This window comes from Parasteatoda tepidariorum, chromosome X1 (genome assembly GCF_043381705.1).
Source record: "Parasteatoda tepidariorum isolate YZ-2023 chromosome X1, CAS_Ptep_4.0, whole genome shotgun sequence".
NCBI lineage: Eukaryota > Metazoa > Arthropoda > Arachnida > Araneae > Theridiidae > Parasteatoda > Parasteatoda tepidariorum.
The window spans coordinates 55,986,561-56,012,577 of NC_092214.1; the positions used below are offsets into that span (position 1 = coordinate 55,986,561).

Here is a 26,017-nt window from a genome sequence, read left to right on the forward strand (position 1 = left end):
ATATATATATATATATATATGTATATTTATAAATAACTGGTTGCAATTGCCTAAAGTTTAAAGTTAAGTGCAGGTGCAAAAAGTAAGAAATATCCCCCCCAAAGAAGAGAGAAAAATCAAAATTTTTACAGTGTTATTCTGAGTACTTTATTAAAATAGTTAAACAAACATCTTTTTAAATTAGAACTTATTATAAATATTATTCATGCTTAACTTTTTAAAAGTATTAGTGATTTGTCCTTTTATTTAGTAATCAAATTATATATAATGAAATGCTCTTTCCTAGAAATCTTAATTAAATTAAAGTTTTCTGAAAAGAAATTAGTGGCGAAGAAAAGTTTAATTAACACTTGAAGCGATGTTTGTTCTTGATGGTGCTTCGTATGAATTCTTCAGGGATGTTTAGCAATTATTAAATACTCAAAGACTCAATAAAAAAAAATTATTTCTCATTGATTAATTTATCTTCTATAATGATACGATTTAAATAGTGTTTTTTAAGTGAAAATGCAAATGTTTAATATGTAATTAATATTTATGTAGGTATTTAATAAGTATATATTTAATATTCATGCAATTGTTTAAAATATAATTAATAATAGTAATTCTAGCAATTGTAGTGATTGTTAATAAATAATAAATAATTTTTAATATATAATTATTTATTGTTTAGTACATAATTATTAATCATATAATTATTGTAATTATTGCATGCATGTAATTATTTTTAATGCAACTTTTTTTGCAAATTTATTAAGTGAGGTTTGCTTTGAATTCTTTTAGGTACTTAATATTAATATTTTAATAGGTTCATCATTTTTACTGGACTTATTGAAAACGAGCCTAAATTATATATAAAACCTAAGGAATAAAATAGTTCTACTATCTGATAATTTTGTTACATATTTAAATTTTTGCTACACTCTACGGTTTAATTTTTTGTGAAAACAAAAAAGCAATTAATAGTTTTGAATAGTTTAATGTTTTAAAAGGTGCTTAAAGTTTATTATAGTTTTATATATAGTAAACTCTAAACACCTACATCGCTTATTATAGTTTTTGAGAGTTTATAGTTATCGTCCATCAGAGTTTATGACGCATACGAGTCCATGGAAAGATTGTAATTTGTAGTTTCGTTAGGACTTCTGGTTCAATCAAAAATGCTGTCCACTGGCCAGGGTAGGGGCGTCTGCATGATCATGGTGTATTTTTTCAGTGAGTTGGGTTATATTTAAAGTTATTGAATATTGGGTAATTTTTAAAAAACTTATACTTTTGACGTTCCATGATTTGAAATAATTTTAATTACTGAAATAAAGTTTCAAATAAAATGTTTAAGCATTTAAATTAATTTACTATATGTTTTTAGCAAATGTAGATACATAGAATTGTAATACCTTTTTAATATGTCAGATACAGCTTAACTGTTATGCCTCATCCTTATTTGGCTCCATTTTTACTGCAATTAAATCACGTCTTTATTGAAAATAACTGATCTAGTTCTCAAAAGGTGTATGTAATATGCAGGCTCAGTTTATCTTATGTATGGTTTTAAAATTACTTTCGAGTAAAAATCCAACATTTTAATGTTGTTCCAGGGTATTTTCTGCTTTGTTTCAATAATTTTTGTATAAAATTATTTCTGTTTATTTATCAAAACTGGATCTCATGGCTTCCTGGATGGTCTATTATTAGATAAAGTAGCTATTCAGAAAATTATCACTAAATTTGTTTTATTCTAAGAAAATAAAGCTTTGTCAAGGTAAGAGTGCTTTATTAACTTTCCCCTCTAGCATACTTGTTTTAAATTTATTGTTTAATATGATTTTTTATGGTGAGATAAAATTTTTGCTTTAGTTTTATATAAACATTTCTTCTTTTCAATTGAATCTGTACTAGTAAACCAACTTGCATCTCATTTTTTTTCCTTCTGTTACTCTTAACTTCGTTATCGTAATCATGGTATTTTTTATTTATTGGACTTTGATTTAGTGTTCCTTAAATATAAAATTCAATAAAAAGAAATGTAAGTAGGTATCAATATTTGTATGGTAGCTACTTACAAGAACATTTAAAATTTGGTTTATTGCCTTTGTGTTGCCTTTTTCTATTCCGTCACCTACCATTTATTAAGTTTCATTTCCCCATATAATTTAATAAGACGCAATTTCAGTAATTTACAGCGTAAATTTAACTAGATTATAAATTTTTTACTTTGTTATCATGTTTATGGCAATTTTGTTTATCGACTGTTAATGATTTCATTAAATATTAAGTTTAATAAAAGAAATGCGAGAAGGTCTCAATATCTGTAAGATTAAACTACAGTAATTTGGAATGCAAGAACATTTAAAATTTAGTTCTACTGACAGCTTTCCTGTTTGTTACTGTTTTCCATTCTGTTTCCTACCATTTATTTAGTTTTATTTCCCTATATAATTTAGCAAACAGCAATTTTAGTAATTTATAGTGTAAATTTGACTAGATTGTAAATTCTTTACTGTTTCAGGTACTCATTTTTTTTAATTTAAACACATTTGAAAATTGCTAACAGTGGTTCAGATAATTCAGATTTAAGTTAATGTTTTACTTTTTTATTTTGTGATCCGAATCAAAAGGTCATTGATGTTTTCAGTTTCATGAGTAATAAATATTCCAATTGATACTGAAATTTTTATATGTAATAATTCGAATATTTATATTCTTAATAAGAATTTTTCTAAATGCCTGCCCATTTTAAAAATGACCCAGTTATTAATAGCTAAAAGTATCAAACCATTTTTATTTTTTAATATTTTTTTGTTATTTATGAGTTTGAAACGAGGCCCACTTATCACTAATCTGAGCTGCGAATTTATTGATAGAATCATTATAAATATTGTGATTGTTTTATGAGGTAAATCTTAAAAATTTATAAAGCACTATATTCTTTGGATGAATTTTCGATACTTTAGGAGATCTATCATATATGGATATATCTATTATATCGGTTTTTATCACTGATTCAGAATCAATAAAAGACAAAGGTTGAAATGAAAACCCTAAAGTTATGTTAAAATCTCATTAAAAGAGTAGGTAATTAAATAAATGTTTCTACAAGGTAAATAAGTACACTGAAAAGTACTGGGCCCCAGAGTGTAACATTCCATTTTATCGTAAAATCCATTTTTATCGTAAAATCCATTTTTATCCTGAAACTTCATACCGTAATTTCTACGTTAATATTTATTCAATAACAATGATTCAGTGAACCAGTTATTTTTCAGTGATTCAGTGTCCTTACAGTAAATATTACTGCAAAAAAGGCGATATATCAGAGTTTTTGCTGTGTGAAATTCCACGGTAAAAATGGACTTAACGGTATTAAATACTGGCTCCCTGAGTGCCGGAATTCTTTTACCGTAATTTTATTCGGGATTTCTTCTAGTGTATCAATATAAGTGTATAGGATCAAAACTTAAATATAAAAAAAATCACTCTTAAATATTATTAGTTGATGTAATATGGGTTTCAGATTCGTTCAAATATAATTAAAACCCAGGTAATCAATGGTCAATAAATGAAGTAATGACTATTCTAAAAACTAAAAACTTGAATGATCAGTTTTTGTCTGAATACGATAAGTAATGTTATTGTAAGTTATTGTAATAAAATGAATATATAATAAATGTATGGTGCTGAAAATGAATTTAATTTGCAATTTAAGAATAATGTTATTATCCTTGCAGGCATGATTTTTTTTTATTTTATGCGTGAATGTTAAATTAGTACAAAAATATTTATAAATGATTTCCCTTGTTGTAATTACGTTAAACAAAATATAACGTAGATGCCAAAAACATATTAATTTCAATTGATTCGTAAGGAAAATGATATTAAATGATATATGCTTTTGTTTCCCAAACCTAAAAACATATCAGTGATAGCAAGGCTAAAAAGAAAAATACATTTATAAATTTTTATTCGGTGACTTAACTACAACACTTTCTAAGAATTCTGGAAATTAATTTTCAGAGCACAAAAGAAAAACCATTTAAAAAAACTCTGGTTATTACTTTTGTTGTCTTACTATTATTTTAAGACTTAAAGTATTAAATTTCATACATTTATTTATTTATATAAAAAAAAAAGAAAAATGTATAAAAGAAAGGAAATAAGTTTTCTAATACCATTATCTCCTAATGCAAACATTTTTTAAAAATATATTAATATAAATTTCGAACAAATTACAATCTTAAACTATACAATACCTTTTAATTAAATTTTTTTCCTACTTCAGAAGTATAATTTGTGAGTGAAATAAAACCAATAAAATCATATTGAATTATAAAGACATTTTTATTATGTTAAGTATAAGACATTGTTGATAACATAATTAAAAGTTTACTCTATTTTTTATTTCAATTTGTACTTTTTATAAGGAATGACATGAGTTTCTTTTTGCTTGGTATTATTATAGGCAAGGTATATATGAAAGTAAAGTCTTAATATAGATATTTAACTTAATTTTTATTTAATTTTGAAGTTAAATCTAAATTTCTTTAGTTTGGTTCCTTTATACATAAGAAACATTATATAAGCAGATATGTTTTATTGTACTTAACCTAAGTTTTTAATTTTCATTGAAGATGAAACGTTTTTTTTTTAAATTTTTATTTCTATAGTGCAATATTTTTGATAGATGTTTTTTTTACCGGAAAACTTTGATATGATTACCGTACTGTATGGTAAAGACATTTCAAGTTAAAAAAAACATAATCTGGGTATTAAGACTAAAATATACAGTTTTTAAACCATTCGTTTTGTAATTTTTCCGTTCATATTGTAATGACTAACCGGAAATTCTGGCTTTTAAAATTTTAGTTCTTATTACCACACGTACAGTAAAAAAAAAAATCTGAAAAGTTAATTCAACTAATTGATTGGTTTTTATGTCTTGCTCTACAGCGTTTATGCCTTGCTATTAAAAGTTAATTAATTGGTTTTAATGCCTTGCTCCAAAGTATTATGATAGAATTACCAAATTTTAACATATTTAACAAATTTTATCTCATATTATATAACCATATTTTATTGTTAACTTTATCTAAATCATTACAAAGTTAAAATTACTGAGCATTTCAGTGCTTACATAGAACCAGAAATACGGTAAACATTACCCTATTCTGGTAGTTTTGATCATGTTTTTTTTGCTCAGTGCACAATATTTTTTGAACAAAATTATAAATTTAGAGTAATCGTATTATTCAAAAGTTATTTTTATAGTTTTTTTTGGAATTTGCATCGTTTATAAATATTCAATTGCTTTCTTCTTCATTTGTAGCATTTATTTCTTTGGAGAATCACTTACAAAACAATGATTAATCAATCAACAATCTCAAAAAGGAATCATTTCTGAATAATCAAATTAAAGTAGATTAACTAACTTGTTGACTTAAACATTAGTAGGAAAATTAAGTTTTTCTTTGAGAAAACTGTTCTTAAAAAATTTTGTCGCGCTTTCTGAATATTCTAAGAAATTGCTTTACTTGAAATCAATTTCTAATTTTTTCCAGTTTATCGATTTTGTGAGAAAAAAAAATCGAATTCATTGTAGCTTTAAACCTATTAGAATTCACGATTCTCCTTTTTTCGACATAACTGACTCTAAATATTTTATAAAGGAACAAAGTCTTGAATAAAATACAAAACAGCCTTATACAAATAAAACCAATTTCAAACAGTTATTTTTCTCTTCAATTAGCTTTAAAATTTTTTAAAACTGTAGTATAGGTGTTAAGAAAAATTTCTAATTACTATGGTTTAATTGTGTGAAGAAGAGAAAATTACGTGAAGTTTTCGAAAGTTATTGCAGTTGCACTTTTCTGATTTTTTATAATTGAGCTTCAGAAATGTGAAAAGTCAAAATTTGTACTTTTTTCGTATCAATGATAGCAATCAATTTTTCTGCTCCTAAGATAAATCAGTTGAGTATTATTATGTATCTCTAGGATTATTAAAAATTCATAGTTTCTACATAATTTAGTTACACTAATTCATTGTTTGATATTTCATCGTGTCACAATTTTAAGTTATGAATAGAACTGCGAAAAAAATGTGTTTGATAAAACATAGGATGATTGTCAATTTTGCCAGATTTGTTTACTCTACTTTATTAAAGGAGATAAAAGTCAAATGTTATTTTATTTTATCGGCATGTAGAGGAAAAAACAATATACTCTTTTAAGTATAGAAGCGTAGTTTTCGTGTAAAAAAAATCACATAATTGGCAAAATAACAAGCGTTTTAAATTATTAGTGCGAACAAATAATATGATTGTTTTCAAGGAAATATTTTAGCAATGACGCTAGCAAATTCATTCTAATGCGCATGAAAATATATGTTGTCAGTAAACAAACAAACAAAAATGAATAAATAAGTATACAAAACTATAATTCGGAAAAGTAAATAAAAAATGCGGCTTCAAGCACTCACCACAGCACCAAATGACGCATACTGGCATAAAGTTAATTACCTTTGTAAATTTATAAACCTTAATTTTGTTAAAATAAGATATTTTATTGACATTTTAAAAACTAAAATATTGCTATGATGAAGTTTCAGTAAAACATAAAAAAATAATATATATTTAGGTATTAAAATATTTAAACTTAAATGTTATGAAATGATAAAACTCCGATTTAATAGGAATATATAGCTAACAGAATTTTAAATAACAGAATAAAATTAAATGTAACCGAAACTTAAAACCGAAAATAACTGAAAGTCATAGAAATGAAGTCGCTTCCGTAAAATGATTTTATGACAGCTACATAGCATTAGTACAAAGAGGAACTTTTGCAAATTCTAGCAGCATGCAACAATTTGATTACATTTGCAACGATGAAATAGCAACCTCTTCTCTTCAGACAAGCGTAATAAATCTTGTTACTCTTTATAACGATCCCCGTCTGCTCAGATTTCTGAAGCTCCTAGTTAAATTATCTTTCTTTCATAATTTAGCTTCCAACAAGCTCACTAACATAACTTCAACTAAAGGTCATTAAGCATTATTTTCTTCAAAAGAAGAAAAATGAATTTTGCATCGAGAAATAATAAATTTATTTAAAGAAAACTGCCATGTTATGATATTCTTCTGCAATAATTATGGCACTTCGCTTTGAATACATGGTATTTTTTGGAAATGATCAGGAAGCAACAGAATTTATTTGAATTTTTAACAATGGCATTGTATTTTATATTCAATTATTTTTATAAATACCTTACACCAAGCAAGTAAGAGTAATTCTTATTTATTTATTTTTAAACCGAAAACAATTCAATGTCATAAATGTCAGTTATTTATAGAAATTATTAGAAAACGCTTAAAACAATTTTTGGTACAGAAGAGTGTTATTACATAATTTTAGTGCTATTACATCTTTTTCACATATTTGAAGACTTTTTTAATTTCATAAGTTTAATATTTCTAATCATTCTTAATCCTGTTGTAATAAAATTAAATCAAATATTTAATTTTTATCCCAATTTCATAAAAAGCGAATATAAATACTTTTATTTCTTTTCTTTCTTTCTTTTTTTAATCCTTTTTTTCCTTCTTCTTTTCCTTTTCTTAATACTTTTAATCTTTTTCCTCCTCATTTTAAATTTTTCTTTTCTTTCATCTTTTTTTCTTAATTTATTCGTTCATTTTTTCTTTTCTTTTGTTTATTTTTCTGCTTTTCTTTCTTTCAAAGAAAGAAAAAAAAGTGCGAGAGAGAAAATAAAGAAAAAAAGAAAATTAAAAAAAATATATATTCGCTTTTTATAAAATGAGATAAAATTAAATAATTGATTTAATTAAATTATAACAGGCTTAAAAATGATTAAACAAATTAAGTCTAAGAAATTAAAGAAATTTTAAAAGCTAGAAAATATGTAATGCCTATGATGGCATCACAACACGATTATTAAGAATCTATTAAAAGTTGTTCTACGTAAATCTTTTTTCATACAATCTATAAAACCATTTAAAGATTATTACTTGAGCTATTCATTTGTTCAAACCTCTTAAAGTAATTGCGTTTTTAAAATAGCGAGAAATTTTATATTTTAATATATTTTAATGTCTAATGACAAGCAAATGACAGTAATTTTAGTTTGCCTTTTCAAACAAACAACAGATAAATTCAATAAAATTTTATGACTTCATAAAAGGAAAAACGAATTTTGCTTCGAACAAAAATAATTTTATTGTTATGTTTTTATACTTTTTAACAATAATAAAAATGCTTTGTCTTGTATGAATGCTTCGTTTTGAAAAAGAAAAAAGAAATGTTGATGGAAGCAAATGAATTTTAGCTACGCTTTTGAAATGCCACTGTATTTTATATTCTGTTGTTTTCATTCATATCTAATTCCAAGAAAATAAAGGTAATTCTGTTTTTTTTGTAAATAGAAAACAATTAAATTTATTGAATATTTGTAGTACTTATGAGAAAACGTTTTAAAATTTCTTTATGAATTTCAACTTTCTTGTAGTCAAACACACCGCTAGTGTCAATCATCCAAACACCGTAATTAATTCCGTTTTAAAAATAGTGCCAGTATTTATGAAGGGTGTTCCGCAAAGACAACACTTAATATGCATTTTAAGAATCATATCAAAAATGAAAACAAAAGAAAATCCATATTAGAAGTTGCATATTAGTATTTGACCGAGGAAATGGAAGACACGTATCGAAATCTGACTAATTACAGTAGAGGAAAGCAGAGGTATTAAACATCAGTACAGATTTATTTGAGGTTGAAACTTGAAGGTGTTCCTTTCAACTCCTCCGTGTTTCCTTCCCCTATCAAACCAGTCATGCTGTTTTTTATGTTCTCTTTCTTGCACCGTGGTTAAATATTAATTTGCGAATGCTAGTGTGTATGTTTCTTTTCTTCATTTCTTTAGAAACATTCTAAAAGTTACATATTAAGGGCGGTATTTCTAGAATACCCTGAGTAGTAATGTTTTTGTGAAACATTTCGTGAAAAGCAAACGACAGTAATTTTAGTTTGTCTTTCTGAATAAACAACAAGTATATTTAGCAAATAATGCAAATATTCACATGGATTATTTTTACGAAATTGAAAATCTGTAACCACCCATACGTAAACCACCCCTTTAATTCAATTTATTATACGATAATAATGTGAAAGGAAACGTCTGAAATTGACTCATTAACTGATTTTTTCTTTAAATGAATTGTTATTATAAGTAACTTTCAGGGAAATTATTCAGTAATAATAATAAACGAAAAACTTACAAGGAAGGTTACCCAAGTAATCTCCAAAAATTAATCATGTAACCATTTTAAAAATCAATTTTTTCATCTGACAAAACTATAGATTGCTAATAAAAGACAGTTTCAACTTCAAACATGACAGCAATTTCTAATAGTCGATAGCCAAAGAGTTGATAACAAAAGAGTATATTTAAATTTAAGTCATAATTTTTATTCGAATGACTTTGATAACTGCTATAATGAAGTTTTTAGCATAAAAATTGACTTCATATATCACATTTTATTTCTAAAAAATTTCAAAATTACTCATATTTAAAAGTAAGTGATAAAAGATGAATTTTTGCAATTATTTGTTTTTTATTAATTTTAAAGTACTATTAGCACATTTTATGTTGCATAAAGAAAGTATCTCAGTGTTGATAGCTTGATTTTAAGTATCTCAATATGCTAAATGTATTTTTGCATTAACCTCTCTAAATTATTCCTTAATATGTATATAACTATATCTTAAATTATAAACCCTGTTCCGATAGCTATAAAAGTATTATCACAAAATTATTTCTTTAAATGAAATTTGAAAGTAAAATTTGTAAGAAAATGACAACATTACACTACCTCATATTACCATCACCCCAAAATTTCGTGAAACACCTATTATGTATCGAGATATCATTTGTGGCAGTAATATTTATATTATTGCACCAGATAAACTATTTGCCAAATATTTAACAGTTTATTTAATCTTATATATGATTCGCAATTTACTTGGATTATAAAAAATAACTATCCAGTTATTAACTTGATTAGTAATAATTTCATTACACTGATTGAGGTTTTTGATTTCAAGCACCTTTTATTATTTTATACCACTGGATAAATTTAAAAATGTTCTTTTCGATTGTGAATACCAACAAACCAATAATAATTCCTGTTTTTTTTCTTTCTTTTAAATATAATTTTATCTTTAGCGGAATGTATCTTTCTGCAGATAGTTGGCATACTACAAGGTGGAAAGTTCTTAAGTATTCCAACTAATCTTTTTTAATACAACTTTTGAATGAATGCTGCAATTTTCTATATAGAGCGCTTCAGATTTATTGATGATTATATTTAATTGTATAGATGTTATTGATGCTGCTAACACAGCTTATCCAGCGGACTTAACTCTGGTAAAAACTAATCAATTTAATGCATGTTCAGATCCTTGATTTATTCATTACAATAAACTCATCTAACGCTCAAATTGATATTTATGATAAAAGAAATTACTTTCCATTGCCTGTCAACAAGTTAATTTACTCGAATTCTAATCTTTCTATAAGTTTCTACAGAAATATAATTTTATTTCACATTAATCGCATTAAGTTTATTTGTAATAATGATACGCCTATTAAAATAATTGTAGATCTCAACACAAAGTTCTCTTGAATCATAATATCTGGATTGGATTTATAGACAGGTAGCTGATTTAGTAGAAGACTACCTTCCGATGAGAATTAATGCTTAGCTTTATGCTATGGTATGGTCTCCCTAAAATTGAAGGTTCTGTTGGATCAATTTAAAACATAATTGGCTGCACGTTTGAATTTCTAATTGATCAGTTTAGTTTAAGTTCTTTCAAATTCTTTTTTATCTCATCTAAACCTTAAAAATTTCATGCATAGGTTTTTTTTACCCCTTTTGGCACAATCAAACTAGTTTATACTCGAACCTGTGACCCTCATTCGAAGAATCGGGTTTCCTATCTGCTGAATTTAAGTACTTCTACTTTGATTTTCGAGATATCAGTATATAATCTTCATTTGACTTGATTTAGGTTTCTATCTTATTTTTCTTGGGGGGGGGGGGTATAGTTGCAATATTTGCTCGTGAACCGTAGAAACTGCTCTCGAACTGACGACATAGTAATGCCCCTATGATAATGCTGCCATATCTGTCAGTGTGCCACAACCTTAATTTTGTGCTATTTATTTTGTTTCTATTTTCGTTTATGTTTTAGATGCTGTTTGGATTATGTACTATTTCCTGTTTCTGTTTGATGATTTATCCTGTTATTATACTTTTTTCGGTTTCATGTCCAGCAATCATTTTTTCTGATATATATATTTATATATATATAATATATATATATATATATATAATTGAAGATTATTAATTAGAGTGGTAGAAAAAGTTTTTCTCTTGTCTTGAAATTTGCAGTTTTGAGAATTATGCTGCGAAAATGAACAGGTAACAAAGTAAACTATTACTCCAGAGAATCTTTTAGAAATCATAAAATTACTTCAATGCAGCTGGAGTAAAAAGGAAATTTCTTTTAAAACTATTCGAGTTAGATTAAAAAGAAGAAAGTGAAACATAGGAACTTTAGTCCGAAAAACGTTAACTTGATTCTGATAACCTTAAAGAGGTTTTTTCTTGTTTCTAAATACCTTACACTCTAACCATTACCTTTAAATTGAAGAAATAAATTGATTTTGTTGAAGACATAAAAGGAAACAATTTGATCTATTTCAGCGTATACGATCAAAATCAAATTTTGTATATTTTTTCCAGATGAACACTAATTGTAATATTAAAAAACTGGCGCTGAGAAATGCTCTTATGTTAGTTTTTGAAATAAGTTTTTGCGATAAAAGTGCCACGTTTCAATTTACTTGCTTCTCACTCAGTAAAATTCAGTTTATGAATTCTCGTGAAACAAAAACGACATTTTTCTTAGCCTGCTGAATAATAGCACTGTGTGCGTTTTTCATTGCTTTTCATAAATTTTTAAATGACATGTAAATTCTATTAATAGTAATTCAATATACTAAAATATATTGAATTACTTTTGATAGAATTTTTATACATTTTAAGCATTATTGAACAGGTGTTATGAAAAAATAACCGAACAGTTACCATTTTCATTGTAATTAAAATCACTTTAACAAGCTGAATAAAAAAGTAATATGAAATTTGGGGGACATTTCAATTTAATCACAGGAAAATATATCCTTTTTGTGGTGAATGTATTGACTAGTTTATAAGTTAGGTATCTAGGACTGAGGATCGACTTTAGTCAGAAAAAGCTTGAATCCTGTTTATGGACTTTTGCTACATAATTGGCAAGTAGTGTAATAACACTTGCATCCCCGAGCGATAGACGAACTAACAGTACATCTTCCTTTTTATCTTTTATGAAGCTGAATTCCCAACACTGATTTATTCCCTTTTTTACGTTCATGTAAATAAGAGATTATCTATTTATGGCAAATTAGTTTGCGTATGGGATTAATGGATATTTATTAGTTTTCGCAAAAAGTGACGTATATAAAACATAATTTTCTTCTGATTTAGTCTCTATAGCTGAAAACATATTACGAAAGTAACATTTTTTGTTACATTAGGCATTAACTTTGGTTTTAGCATTTTATAAATAATTACTCATGCTTAGTAGTAAAGGACCTAATTGTATTGAAGAAAATGAAAACATAAATCATGTTTTTATAGTTATTCTTCTTAATCTGTATCTATATTTCATCCAATTTCGAGGAATTATCTTTGGTATTAAAAGTTGCGAAATGGCAAAGAGAAGCATTTAATTCATTCTCTATCTTTTTCATAACATTTTTTATGAAATTATTAATGATGTATTTATTTTGTTGAATAAAAGATTTTTCGTGGTACTATTTTCACTATTAATCACTCATATTTTTAAATATTAATTCATTTATCATCATTAATTTATCTAATAATGATTTCCGTGAACTCTTTATATTTTTCAATAAAAAATACAAGTGTTTATATTGTATTATGTTATAAGTAAAATAAAACATATTCGTTTGTGTATATATTTTTGTAGTATTTAAAAATTAAAAACAGAGTATATATATATATAAACTAACTAACTCAGTGGCGCGACAGCCCATTAAGAGGGCCAAGGCCGACTGTGCCCATCTCAGTTTTCTTGACCTTGGGCTCTGGGGTGCAGGAGCATATGTTCCGGTATAGTTTTTTTTAAGTAGCGGANTATATATATATATATATATATATATATATATATATATATATATATATATATATATATATATATATATATATATATATATATATATATATATATATATATATATATATATATATATATATATATATATATATATATATATATATATATATATATATATATATATATATATAAATATTTATTCAAAGTTTATTTTTTAATAAAAATGCATTTTTTTAAAATTTTTAAATCACAATACATAATTTTTCTTTTATTCAACTTCATATACATGGAATTTCGCAGTAAGCATGTCAATTCATCCTAAGAAATTAAAACATTTTTGTGTATTCTACTACGACAGTAAGCATTTCGATCTACCATGGAAGTTAACAATGTTGTCTACTTCCTTGAAAATCGAAATAAAATGTAGTAGCTGAATTTCAATATAATATTTTGAACATATTTTTACTCATGTTCATTGATTATTTTAGGATTGAGAAGAACTCTATGTATTTATTTAAGTGCTTCTGAGCCAAACAGATCGTCTTTCCAGGTATGAATAGTAAACATGTTTATTTGTGTTGTCTTTATTTGCAAATAAATCTTAAAGTGGGGTAAGGTTGATTTAATGATTTCCTTACTCCGTAATGATGGTTAATGAAAGTCTAAAAGTTAGAGGAGCATTTCGATGAAGAAGAAAGCAGTTCTCTTTATACGATTTAAAAAGTTTCTGATAAAATTACCGTACTGTATAGTTATAGTAAGGACATTTTTGGTAAAAAAGAAAACCATAATTCTGGTCGTAAAAAGCAAATTATACGGTATTTAAATTATTCATTTGGAAATTAACCCAGAATTCTGGTTTTCAAAATTATAGTTTTTGTGACCACATATTTAGAAAAAATACAAAACTGAAAGGTAAATCTAACCAAATATAAAATTACCAAATTTTACATTTACCAAATTTTATCACATATTGCAAGAATCGTAACCACTTCCGTAAGAATTACCAAGCTTTTTGGTGCTTCCGAAGAGTCAGAAACACGGTAAATTTTATCATATTTTAAAGGTTTTGACTACATTTTCTCTGTGTATATAATTCAACTATCATCGAAATATTTTAAATCTTCCAGTTTTATTTCAATAATTTTAAGTATTTATTGCGTTATTGAGATGTTCTTCTCAATGGGCAAATCAAAAATTTGAACTAAATCATCTAATAAGTTTCTGAGCAATGCAATTTAAAAAAAATCATATTTTCAAATTTCCATTTCTAAAGAAATATTCGACTGATCAAGTTCCAATTTTCGATATCTTCACTTAAATATTTTAAAGAAATAGAAAAAATTGAACTCATTGAAATTCTAAAGTCTTTTGAACTTTATTAAGTTATGTAAGGAACTAATATTAAATAATTATAAAAATAATACATTTGAAAAAAAAAATTCTAAATGAAGGAGTTTTAAAACCATGTGCAAAAAGCTTATGAAAACTTCACTTAAAAAATTCCAGAGTTTTGGTGATTTGCATAAAGTATGGAAGAAAAAAGCATTAAGATGCGTGAATTTTCAGCCTCGCTCCTGACTAAATAATTGGTATATATTTTCCAGATAGCGGAAAAACGGTACGCTTATTCAGACAAAATGCGTTTGTGTCTGATTTCGTATGTTAAAATGCCATTTTAATTAAATAATTAGCATAACTAATTTCAACCTTGATTTCGAGGAGATTACCTACTGAGAAATACATTATTTCTAACAAAAAAGAAGAAAGAAAAAAGAAAACGCAACTATATGGCAAAGATATTTCTGATTTTTCTTTTTTTCAAAAAAAAGAAAGAAAAAGAAAACGTGAGTTCTAGTAATAAACACTAAAATTTATGGTACTTAAATCATGTGTTTTACAATTTTTCTGTTCATTATGGTAATGGTTCAACGGAATTTCTGGTTTTCAAAATTATAGTTCGTATTACCTAAAATGGTTTTGAGGGAATGGTTTTCACGTTCAGGTTTTAATAACACCGACAAAATTATCAGAGAATTTTTCAAAATGTGCCAAACATTTCACCATTTATTCGGTAATTTTAAGATTTGATAACAATGCTCCTTACCAAATGGAGTGAATGTTAATAGATCTCCTACTCTGCTTATCATATTTTCTTGCCGAGTTTGTTTGAAATGGTGGCACTGAGTTGATAGGAAATAGATGAGGTAATTTTAAACTACGTCATCGAACTATTTCTATTCCTATAATAAATACATTACACTGGAAAAAAAACTTTTTCTTTGTTTTCTGCTGGATTAAATATTTTAACCGATCTTGGTTACTTTTCACAATGCTTATTTTGCGGGATTTCTCTCTCCTAGCTACAGTTTCCTTAAATTAAATTTTTTAGTCTATTTTTTATTGTCAAAAAGTACATTTCAAGAAACGCTAGATGTAACAGGGTGTAGCATCAATGTTGCTGAAATTTTCTAAGAGAGTTAGAGCTCATCATCAGAATTAGAGCTGCACAGAAAGCCATGTCTGGAAATGTCCTCTTACGCCGCTAGGGACTCTCCCTATTATGAACTGTTTCTTTGTGTGCTCCAGAAAAGGTCATAATTGGAAAGTACCCCTAGCCGTGTACAATGACATTTTCGTGTATGTGTTCATATGCAATTTTAATCCTTAATTCCCCAAGAAGTTCGTCGCAAAATTTACGAACCCACTGCTAACATTTTCAAACTTGTAAATTTCATCGAAAAATAAGCTGTTGCTTTAGGAGCAAAACTGGTTTCAGATTCGTAATCTCCACACCCGAATTAGGCAATATAAATTTTTTTGCATTAATGCAACAAAAAACTCGCCCCCAAATTTTATTATTCGTTTTCATTTGCTTAAATTCAATTATCATTTGATTATAATTACATTATTATTTGCCAATAATTAAATTAAATTACCTATTTCTTATTTATTTTCCTAATATATTTCCTAATTTCAGAAAAGGGAAAAGGGATAATAATGAGTATTTTAACAGTTTAATGGAAGTGAGATAAACACACTCCCCACGGCCTCAATTTTTTATGGTGGATATTGTTTTTTACTAGTTTTACTTAGTTTAGTTTTAACGTAGTAAAACCAAACTTATGTCTAAGAAGAAAATGGCGCGTGTAACGTAAGAATTGGATATATATAAAGAAAATTTCCACAAATTTTGAGGCGCAATATTAGAATATGGTATTTATTTTGATGTCACTTTGGTGGTTTCGAAGTTATAAGCCTCCCCCAAAAACCTTTCTTACTGCATTTAACAGAAAGAAAAAGATAGCTCTCGCTTCATGACGCTTGGTGGCGTAACGGTTAAGCCGGTGTGTATCTCGTGTTCGCAATCGTCATAATTTTCCTGTAAGAACTTTTAACTACTCAATCTTCTGTTTTTACTGATTTTTTTCTGCATTTTTGAATGTTTTTAAATTTGTATACTTTTATTGTGTATGGATGGTTGACCGTGAAAAGCTAAGAAGAGATTAAGCTAGGGGTCAAAATTCGTCGTAAGACTTCCGGTTTACTACTTCCGATTGATTTTTACGCCGAAACTTGGAAAAGTGCGTGATTCAATATTATTATGCTTGTAGTGTATACAATATTACGCGCTCCTTCAATTTAACTTTTAACGAAACAAATAAAAAATTTATTCGAAAGACCCTGCAAGCAAGCTGTGATACTAACAAAAAAATAACAACCAGTGACATTTTACCAAACAAGGGATTACACTCAAAGCGTGGAAAATCTTACACTTTATTTATGTTGTAATATTAATTTTCATGAATTTGTTTTTGGCTCATGACCTGTCAGGATTACAGAAATTGCAAAAAACTCTTATGAATGATAAAATTTCGGGCAAATTTGAACAAAACTCACAACAATTAAACTTTCTGGAATATTAAGTCTGTCTACACATCGCTTTGTAAGCATAACATAAGCGAAGAGATTCACCGGAAGTTTTCTGCATTTCTTTCGGTTTTAGGAAGCTTGTTATTGTTTGCAGTCTTTTAACAATCCATAGTTTTCATTTTAGGTTTTCTTTTGAACAACAAGTAGTTCCATTGTTGACAATTAAAAATATCAATTTTATGATATACATACTCAATCCGAGAAATATATGATTTCTTAGCTAAAACAGTTGTAACAAGTCCCTTCTTGAAATGAATACATAATAAAATAGTATTTTGAAAATTATCTTCGCTATTCAGGTTTTTAAAAATAAACACATATTATCATTGTGTCTCTGAATATTTCTGATAAACTGGATAAACTAAAAAAGAAAAAAACTGCATTTTTCGTATTTGCTGTCATTGAATGAAATAGTTTGATTTCTTTATAGATTTGGTGTATCATTAACCTCATTTGCAAAAAGAAATACTCAAGTACATAATCGTAAGAAGAAAAAAAAGGATATTATGTTGCATATAACAGAAATAAGTAGTTTCAAATCCCAGACACGTCTTAATAGCTCAACGGAAAAGCGCCGTTCACTTATTCAAGTGGTCGGGTTTCTAAATCGAAAGTAGTAACAGTAGTGAAGTTTCCAGTCTCGCTGTGCAGTAGCATGCATTTTTATTTATTTTAAATTTGTGAAATTTACCACCGAACAGCATGCAAATAAAACCATATTTTATCGGTAATTTAAACATAAGTCTTTGTCAAAGTGCTTTGGTAAAAATTAAAGCATATTTTTGTGTTCTCATGAAGTCAGAAAGCACGATTAATTTTACCACAATGTGGTAATTTCGAGAATATTTTCCCACAGTGCATTTTAGCATGTTAGAACGCAATCCCTAAATAAAAAGTAATTTTATTTTATTTTATAATCTTCGTTGAACAGCCGACCGAGTTTTTGGGTTTGCGACTACGAATGTTCAACTCCGTAGTCTTATAATTTTGAGCCCAATACAGAAGACAAGGGAACTCCTGGATCAAGTGATGGGAGCAATTTGCCTTCACGGAGGACTTTTTACTAAACCAGCATTTGCGGAACTAACCAGCATTTGCGTTACAAGGAGAGGAAAACCACAACAACCGCCCACGGTTAGTCTGATGGAAAGGGGATTCTAACCCATGATCCGTCTTCCACTGAGGATACTTTGCGTTAGGACTGTGGTCGGTATGAGCTGGGTGCGGAATTCGTATCTACTAGCCACCGCCGGAATTCCAACCCGGTTCACCTCATTGGTAGGCGAGCGCTTTATCCCCTGAGCCACCACGGCTCATTTAATTAAAAGTAGTTAAGGTGTTTCTTTTTTCAAATTTGCACACTATACATAATATTAAAATATATAAGTAAATTGGATAAAACTGAAATTATAGAACTCGCTGAGAGATATTTTACTTAACACGTTGGACACGGCGTGGCATCAATACATGCCCAGTTCATAAAGTCAATAAGACGGCGCTATCAATAAGACACTCATAAAATCAATAAGACTCTTCTGTGTACCACACTACAATGTTATATATGTAAACATTTAAAATTTACAGTCACTGCTTATTTGTGCGAACTCTTTATAAAAATACATTAATAAAATTTCTCTGCCACCGTGCTTAATGTATTACGATATTTTAAACCTTACTTTATTAACTAGTTTAAAAATGATGAAAATTGTATAGAATAATATAAATATGAACGTGAGTTTCAATTATTCGATTATGAGATTTATAAGAGAAATAAACAGTTTTTAAGATACACACAGTTGTTACAGTTGTGATTTCCAGGAAAAATAGTACAATTTTATTAAAGTTCCTTTTTTCTAAATAACCTAATTAAAATTAACAACAAATGAATTTTTATGATACATTGAAAATGTGACGAAACAGTTAGAAAAATAGATGTTAAATGGCATTAAAAATGATAAAAGAAAAAAAGATATAAAAGAAAATTACCTTTTATTTATGACATAAAAAACAGCAAACTTCAAAGATTTTGTTTATCCTTTACTACGTATTACTTTTGTTAAAATTAATTTTTACCTAATTGATGTCAAATAAAGTAATTAAAAATTAATGAATTTATCATTGTAACTACAATACATTTCATATGTACATAAATAAACTCTTCAGAGAAAACATTATTTTGTTATTGTACTTAGGATTATTGATGCTATAACTGGATTGAAGTGTATCTGATATTTTAGTTTGGATAATGTGTTATCCATACGAGTTAATATATTTATTTTTTGTACAGTAAATTAAGATTTTCATCTGTAATTTTTCTACTGTTTCTCAGGAGATTAGAAAATATATTTCTTTCAAGACATAAAAACAATTGATATAATGAAGTTTTGATTTTTTAGTTCCTTCGCAATGAACTGTTTTAAAAATTAAAGAATGTTCCTTCAAAATATATATGTCTCAAGAATTTTCTATAATGAGAAAATTTCTTTAGAAAATGCAAATATTTCTTACGTCCTTCTTAAATTAAATTTTCATGTATTTGATTTTCTGACAATTGCTATTTAAAAGAAATGTTCATAAACTTTCTGCATAGATAGTTTTTTAATGTATTCAAAAGAAGTCAGAATGCTCATTTTTCACTGTAAAGAAAAGTTTGGTTAAAACTAAAAAAAATATGGTAAAATTTATCTTATTTCTGGTTCTATGAAACACATAAAAGATCGGTATTTTTTACCGAAGCGCTTTGGTAAAGAATTTGGTAGAATTAGCAATAAAAATATTTTATAACATGTGATAAAATTTGGTAAATGTGATAGAATTTGGATATTTTAACATGTTACCTTAGAACATGACATAAAAGTCATTTTCGGTTTTGTACATTTTACTAAATATGTGATAATGAGAACTATAATTTTGAAAAAGAGAATTTCAGTAAAAATGTTACCATATAAACGGAAAAACTATAAAAGGAAAAATTTAAATACCATATGTTTTTGTTATATTAATCAGCATTTATTTTTTAAGCAGAGATGCCATTACCATGTGTACAGTAATTTAAACAGATTTTTTTCTCCGTGTACCTGCAGTGATTCAAATAAACACATTAAGTTTTAACAATCGGTTGCTATGCTTAATAATTATCATAATGAGGTTGGAAAATATGTTTCAATCCGTATTTTATATTTCAATTTGACTTCACAAGCTATAAAGTAAATTAAGATAAGCTTCAGACTACACTAAAAGCGCGTAAGAGACACACTGCTTTTATTTTTAAAGAATTAATTTTGAAATTATGTGCACATTTAACTTTTAAAACACAGTTTAAATCTTCAAGAACTTCACAAACCAAATATAAAAATAATGATGGGTTTTATAAACATCTTTCGATCAAATTTTCAATTTATGATAGAAACCAACCATTAAAATTTTTGACAGTTTTTAAATTCTTAATTTGTGGTCATAATATTTACATTATTTATTTTGAACAACAGCTTTTATACAACATATTTTATTTACTTTTTTGTGCAACAATTCTAATTTATTTTGAAAATCAAATGCATAAGTCAAGAAAATAAAAATTATAGTGAAAATAAACCTCAGATAGACATGGACAATGAAAAACTGATTATTCAAAATTGAAACCAGTCATTTGTTGAACTATCCATCCTTAAACAACCGACATTGAAATCAGACCCATCCATTGGATTTTTGGTGTCATTTTCGATTCAAAGCATTTCAAATTGAATGTGATTCCTGGAAATGAAAGTACTTTTCACAATAAAAGTACTCTTCGCAATAAAAGAGAAAGAGTGACTAGAGAGTATTAATTCGAAACAATTCTATATCCATACTCCTCTACATTTCTCTCTTCTCTGTTATCTTAAGCTGAAAAGAATTAGTAAAGGAGTTTAAAACAAAGGAGGCATTTCTGCAAAAATGCAAAATCATTTATTTAATAAAAATAGTTATTGCTATATTTTTAAGATATACGAGGAAATCTAATAATTTTTTTTGGTTATCTGAATATAAACAAATATATAATTTTGGAAAAATACGTATAAGAAAGTGAATGCTGATTCGTTATCTTAGTTTACCTTAATTTTCTAATTCTTTTCTGAGTATACAGAGCGAGTTTAACAATGGAGCACTTTTTCGATGAGGATTGGAACACTCGCTTAGGTAGAAAACTATTTGTAAACGAATATAAAATGTGAGAGTAAATTAAGGAGTTTACGGAAAATCTAATGAAATTAATAAAAATGCAGGTAAAGCTACAAATTTTAGACTAAAGTTTCTTATCAAGCTTCTTCATATCGTAACATCGTAAGTTCAAGTTAGAAATTAGAACGCTTAAGCCGCATTTGAAGAAGGTATATTTTCTTAAATCGAAATACTTAGTCCTCAACATTTCTCTCTTCTCTGATTTCTAATGCAGATGAAACTTACTGGAGTGGTTTAAAAACCGAGAGATTTTACTACAAAATGCGAAACCATTTATTAAACAAAAGAATTATGGCTATATTCTAATAAGCTATAAGAGACCAGCTGATAGATTTTTTGAATATCTGAATATGAAGATACTTTTGAATTTGGAAAAGTTTGTACAAGAAAATTAATGCTCTTTCGTTATTTTCGTTAATTTCAAGAATTTTCTAACTCTTTTCTAAATATACTGAATGAGCTTTTCCAAAAATTCAATAATAGAATACTTTTCGATTGGAATTTGAAATACTCACTTAGATAAAAAACTATTTGTGCACATATATAAAGAGTGAAAGTTAATTAAAATAAAATTTATGAAAGATCTAATGAAATTAATAAAAAATCTAATTAAAACTGCGAATTTTTATCTAAAGTTTATTTTAAAGTTCCAACCGCAATTCAAAAAGGTATGTTTTCTCATATTGAGAAAAATAAGTACCATAAATACTTGCCAATTAATACTTAAGAATTTTCTCTTTTATCAAACGCAAAAATTGACTAAGGAATACATTTTTAAAAGCATGTATATCGAGCAATTTTTTTTCCATGTTGTGAATCGCTTCAGAATAGTGTAAGTCTATTAACATTCTTTACTTCCTATGGCTCGAAATGAGATTAGATTTGTATAAACAGTTCTCCTTTTTTAAATATGTGCGTAAATACATGTGTGTAAATTCATAGCATTATAATTTACAAAGATAAATACTTTTGATGAAACACTGTTACAAAAATATCTTCAGAAAATGCACTTAAATGAAAGAAAACTATTAGTTATTTAGCGCATTCTTTCTGTAGGATAGCAACTTATAATAAGATGAGGGAAAACTTAGTTACGTGTGATTAGAAAAAATAGGAGACTTTCCTATGGGATGGAAGTGTAAAAGGTTTCTAAGAATTCCAGTTAATGAGTTTCGGATGTATATTGTTAAAGTTTCTAAGGAAATATTTCCGATGTCATTTTATGTTTGCTTACATAATTCAGTTTTATACCTTATGCAATGAAAAAAAATCTGTTTATATAATTAAAAGTCATTTCTTTATTAGTATCTCTAAATAAAATTAAATATTGACTTCGTACCTTCATAGTTTTTCTATTTAGTTTGCATACCCCTTAGTGTACAACAGCAACTTGATGTACAAACCTGAATTCAGGCTGTCAAAACATATCTGAAAAAAGCTTATTTAAAACTGGAACTTCAAGTAAGACGATTTTAAAATTATGTAATTTGATTCCTTGAACAAGAATTAAAGGAAAAAGTTTTTTAGTTTTATTTAAAATCCTTAAGTCTTTGTGACTAAAATGTAGAAATTTCACACCTTAAGGCAAATATTTTCCTTCTTTTAAATTTACTTAATGTACTAATATATAAATGATAATGAAGCGTGTAGATTTTTACTAAGAAAATTGTTAACATTTTTCGTCATTTACTTTTGATTCTAAAAGGAATTTTTAAGTCCGGGCTCTTTGCAAGGTTAATTCAATTATTACCATACTAATCCATGTTGGACCCAATAATATAACAGCAGGCGTTGACATTCCAGAATTATAATGGATTCACTACGAAAGTATGCAATATCCTACATGAAGAAGAAATGACTGGTAAAATTACCGTACTGAATGGAAATTTCATTCCTGGTAAAAAAAAAATTACAATTCCAATTAATAAAACCCAAATGCACGGAATTTTAATCATTCATTTAACAATTTTCCCATTCATATGGTAACGGTTTGACTGAAACTCAGGTACTCAAAATCATAGTATTTATTACCATATAGTAAAAAATACAAAACTGAATAATGGGTTTAGCCAAATAAATAGTTTTTATTACATACTCTAAGATATCACGTTAAAATTACTGATTTTACGGCATTCGCCAAGTTTTATTACATATTATAAAGCCACATTTTATTGTTAATTTTACCAAAGCACTTCGGTTAAAATAAAACCGAGCTTTTTGGTGTTCTCATAGAGACAGAAATATGCTGAAATGTACCATATGCTGGTAGTTCTAACCATACTTTTTTTTAGTGTGCAAAATATAGCATGTTGGTTGATGTGGATTATCAGGCTGCGCTTCAAAGCTCGAGTTTGAATCAAAGATTAAAATTTTTTACTAGTTTAAGATATTTTCAATCGGATGAACAATAGATATATAATTTTCCCTATTTACAAAGTTTTAAGGCTCATTGATTAGTTTTAAAAACTAAAGAATTTCATTTCAATTAGTTTGAAAAACTAAGAAATTTATTTGTCAAAAATTTCGGCAAATAAATGTCACACAGTTGGACATGATATATTGACATAATCGTTGGCCGTACTCGCTAACGAAAAATCATTTTTCTGTGACTGGATATGATTTTAGACTAGAAAAAATTTCGAGATCTCCAGTCTGCTTGGTTTTATTGTCTGCTATATGTTTTTGAATTTCGATTTGCTTCATTTTTTTCCATGTGTTTGATTTATGGGTACTTGTTACACTCTTCTGGTAAAATTACCATACTGCATAGTAATGATATTTCTGGTAAAAAAAGAATAGTTTTAGTTAATAAAACCAGAATGCACAGTATTTAAACCATTCATTTGCTAATGTTTCTGTTCATAAGATAACGGGAAATTTTTGTTTTAAAATTATAGTTCTAAATTATATTTTTTAACTACACATTTCGTAAAAAATGCAAAACTCTAAAGTGAATTTAACCGAACGAATGGTTTTTATGCCATGATCTAAGGTATCACGCTTTAATTATAAAATTTTACCTCGTGTACAAAATTTTATCACATTTTATTGTTAATTTTACGGAACTCATTTCCAAGGAGCTTCGGTAAAAATTACCGACATTTTTGGTGTTCCTCTAGAGTCAAAAAAACTTCTGGTATTCATGACTATACTTTGTTTTCAGTTTACGTAACTCGATGGGGGAATGCATGCCAGTGCTATGCTCTGTCATATTTGGATCAAGATACATATCTCATATTTGGATCATTAACATACATATGTCATATTTGGAGAAAGATCAGTTCTTTGCGCCATGGTTCAAACTTATAAGGAATTGAACATTGATAATCATATATTTTATGGTGGGTGACAATTTAAAATTTTCAAAAATGTTTATACTTGAATAGTGTCGGAATATCTCCAATTCACAACGTGGGATTAAAGGGGTGGTATTTACAAAATACTGTAAATATTAACTGAATGTTTGTAGTGGATTCTTATAGCTGTGCAGTTCACTTTTTAGTTAATTTGTTAGTTTAATTAACATTTGTCGAAAAAAAAATAATATTAATTATTTTATTTGGAAAAATAGTAACACAATTCTTTTTCTTTCATTTGCATAAAATATTAGTGCTTTCTAAAAAAATCACATTAAAATAGGATAAAACATTTTTATTCCTTTAAAAAGAAATGACCGAAAACATTATTTACGATCTAAAATGTTTTTATTTGAAGAGTTAAGTATCTTTACCTATATTTTCACCGTGATCATCTTATCAAAGATGTATAGAACAAATATTTAAATATTCAATATGTAGTACAGTAATTATTGATTGTTGGCTTTCTTTCATATTATGGCTCTAATATATCATTTACTCAATTAATCAGAGGAACTATTCGTTTGATATAGGCTTTTAGATAAGTAAATCAGAATGTTTTCTATATTCTTATTTAAGCAATTTTTTCCTGCCTAAGCTAACAATTAACGTATTATTATTTTTTTTACGTTATTTGTTTAAAGAACAATTTTAAAAAAAGATTTATTGTTAAGTTTTTCCTCTTTTTATTCGTCTTTATTATTTTTAATAGTCAAACAATGACATTTTTTCAAAAAAAAAAGGAATTAAATTGGTTTTATTTCTCTGAGAGTTTTTTTTTTTTGCATTCTCTGAGGGAATTAAAGCTCAAGAATTGATTAAACTATTACGCATTATAGTAAGACTGACTTACTTCGTAAATTATCAAAAAGTAAATAGTTTGACTTGTTTATCTGTTTTATTTTCATATCTTGTTGAATTACGGAGTTCATAGTTTAATTAGGAAACATCTGGTATTATTGTTTTGATAAACTATAATATTTCATCAATTAGCACTCTACATAAGATTGTTTCAATATTATTAAGTCATTATTTAATATTCGTAATTTTTTCGCATAATTTTACTATTATTTATTAAAGCAGGTTATCTGTTGCACATTATTTGTCGTGTGCTCATCTAAAAATATAAACCTCCCTTCGTATTATACATGAAAATAGCTAAGAATAAAAATAAATAAATAGCTAAGAATAAAAATAAATAACAAATTTACATACATGACTATAAAAGTATATCTAACAAAAAAAAATTAACT

At 26.8% G+C, this 26,017-nt stretch overlaps 1 protein-coding gene across 2 annotated transcripts in view; it reads left to right on the forward strand.

The window, feature by feature from the left end:
• Positions 1–26,017, forward strand: part of LOC107448939 (neuropeptide F receptor-like) — a 193,887-nt gene that overhangs the window by 96,074 nt on the left and 71,796 nt on the right. Inside the window, exons 1-2 of one of the 2 annotated variants that reach the window (XM_071187612.1) lie at positions 8,307–8,412; positions 13,746–13,807. The gene's annotated coding sequence lies outside the window, so the exon portion shown is untranslated. Of the gene's footprint in view, positions 1–8,306; positions 8,413–13,745; positions 13,808–26,017 lie in introns of those variants that run through there. The other variant, XM_071187611.1, reaches the window with a different exon arrangement.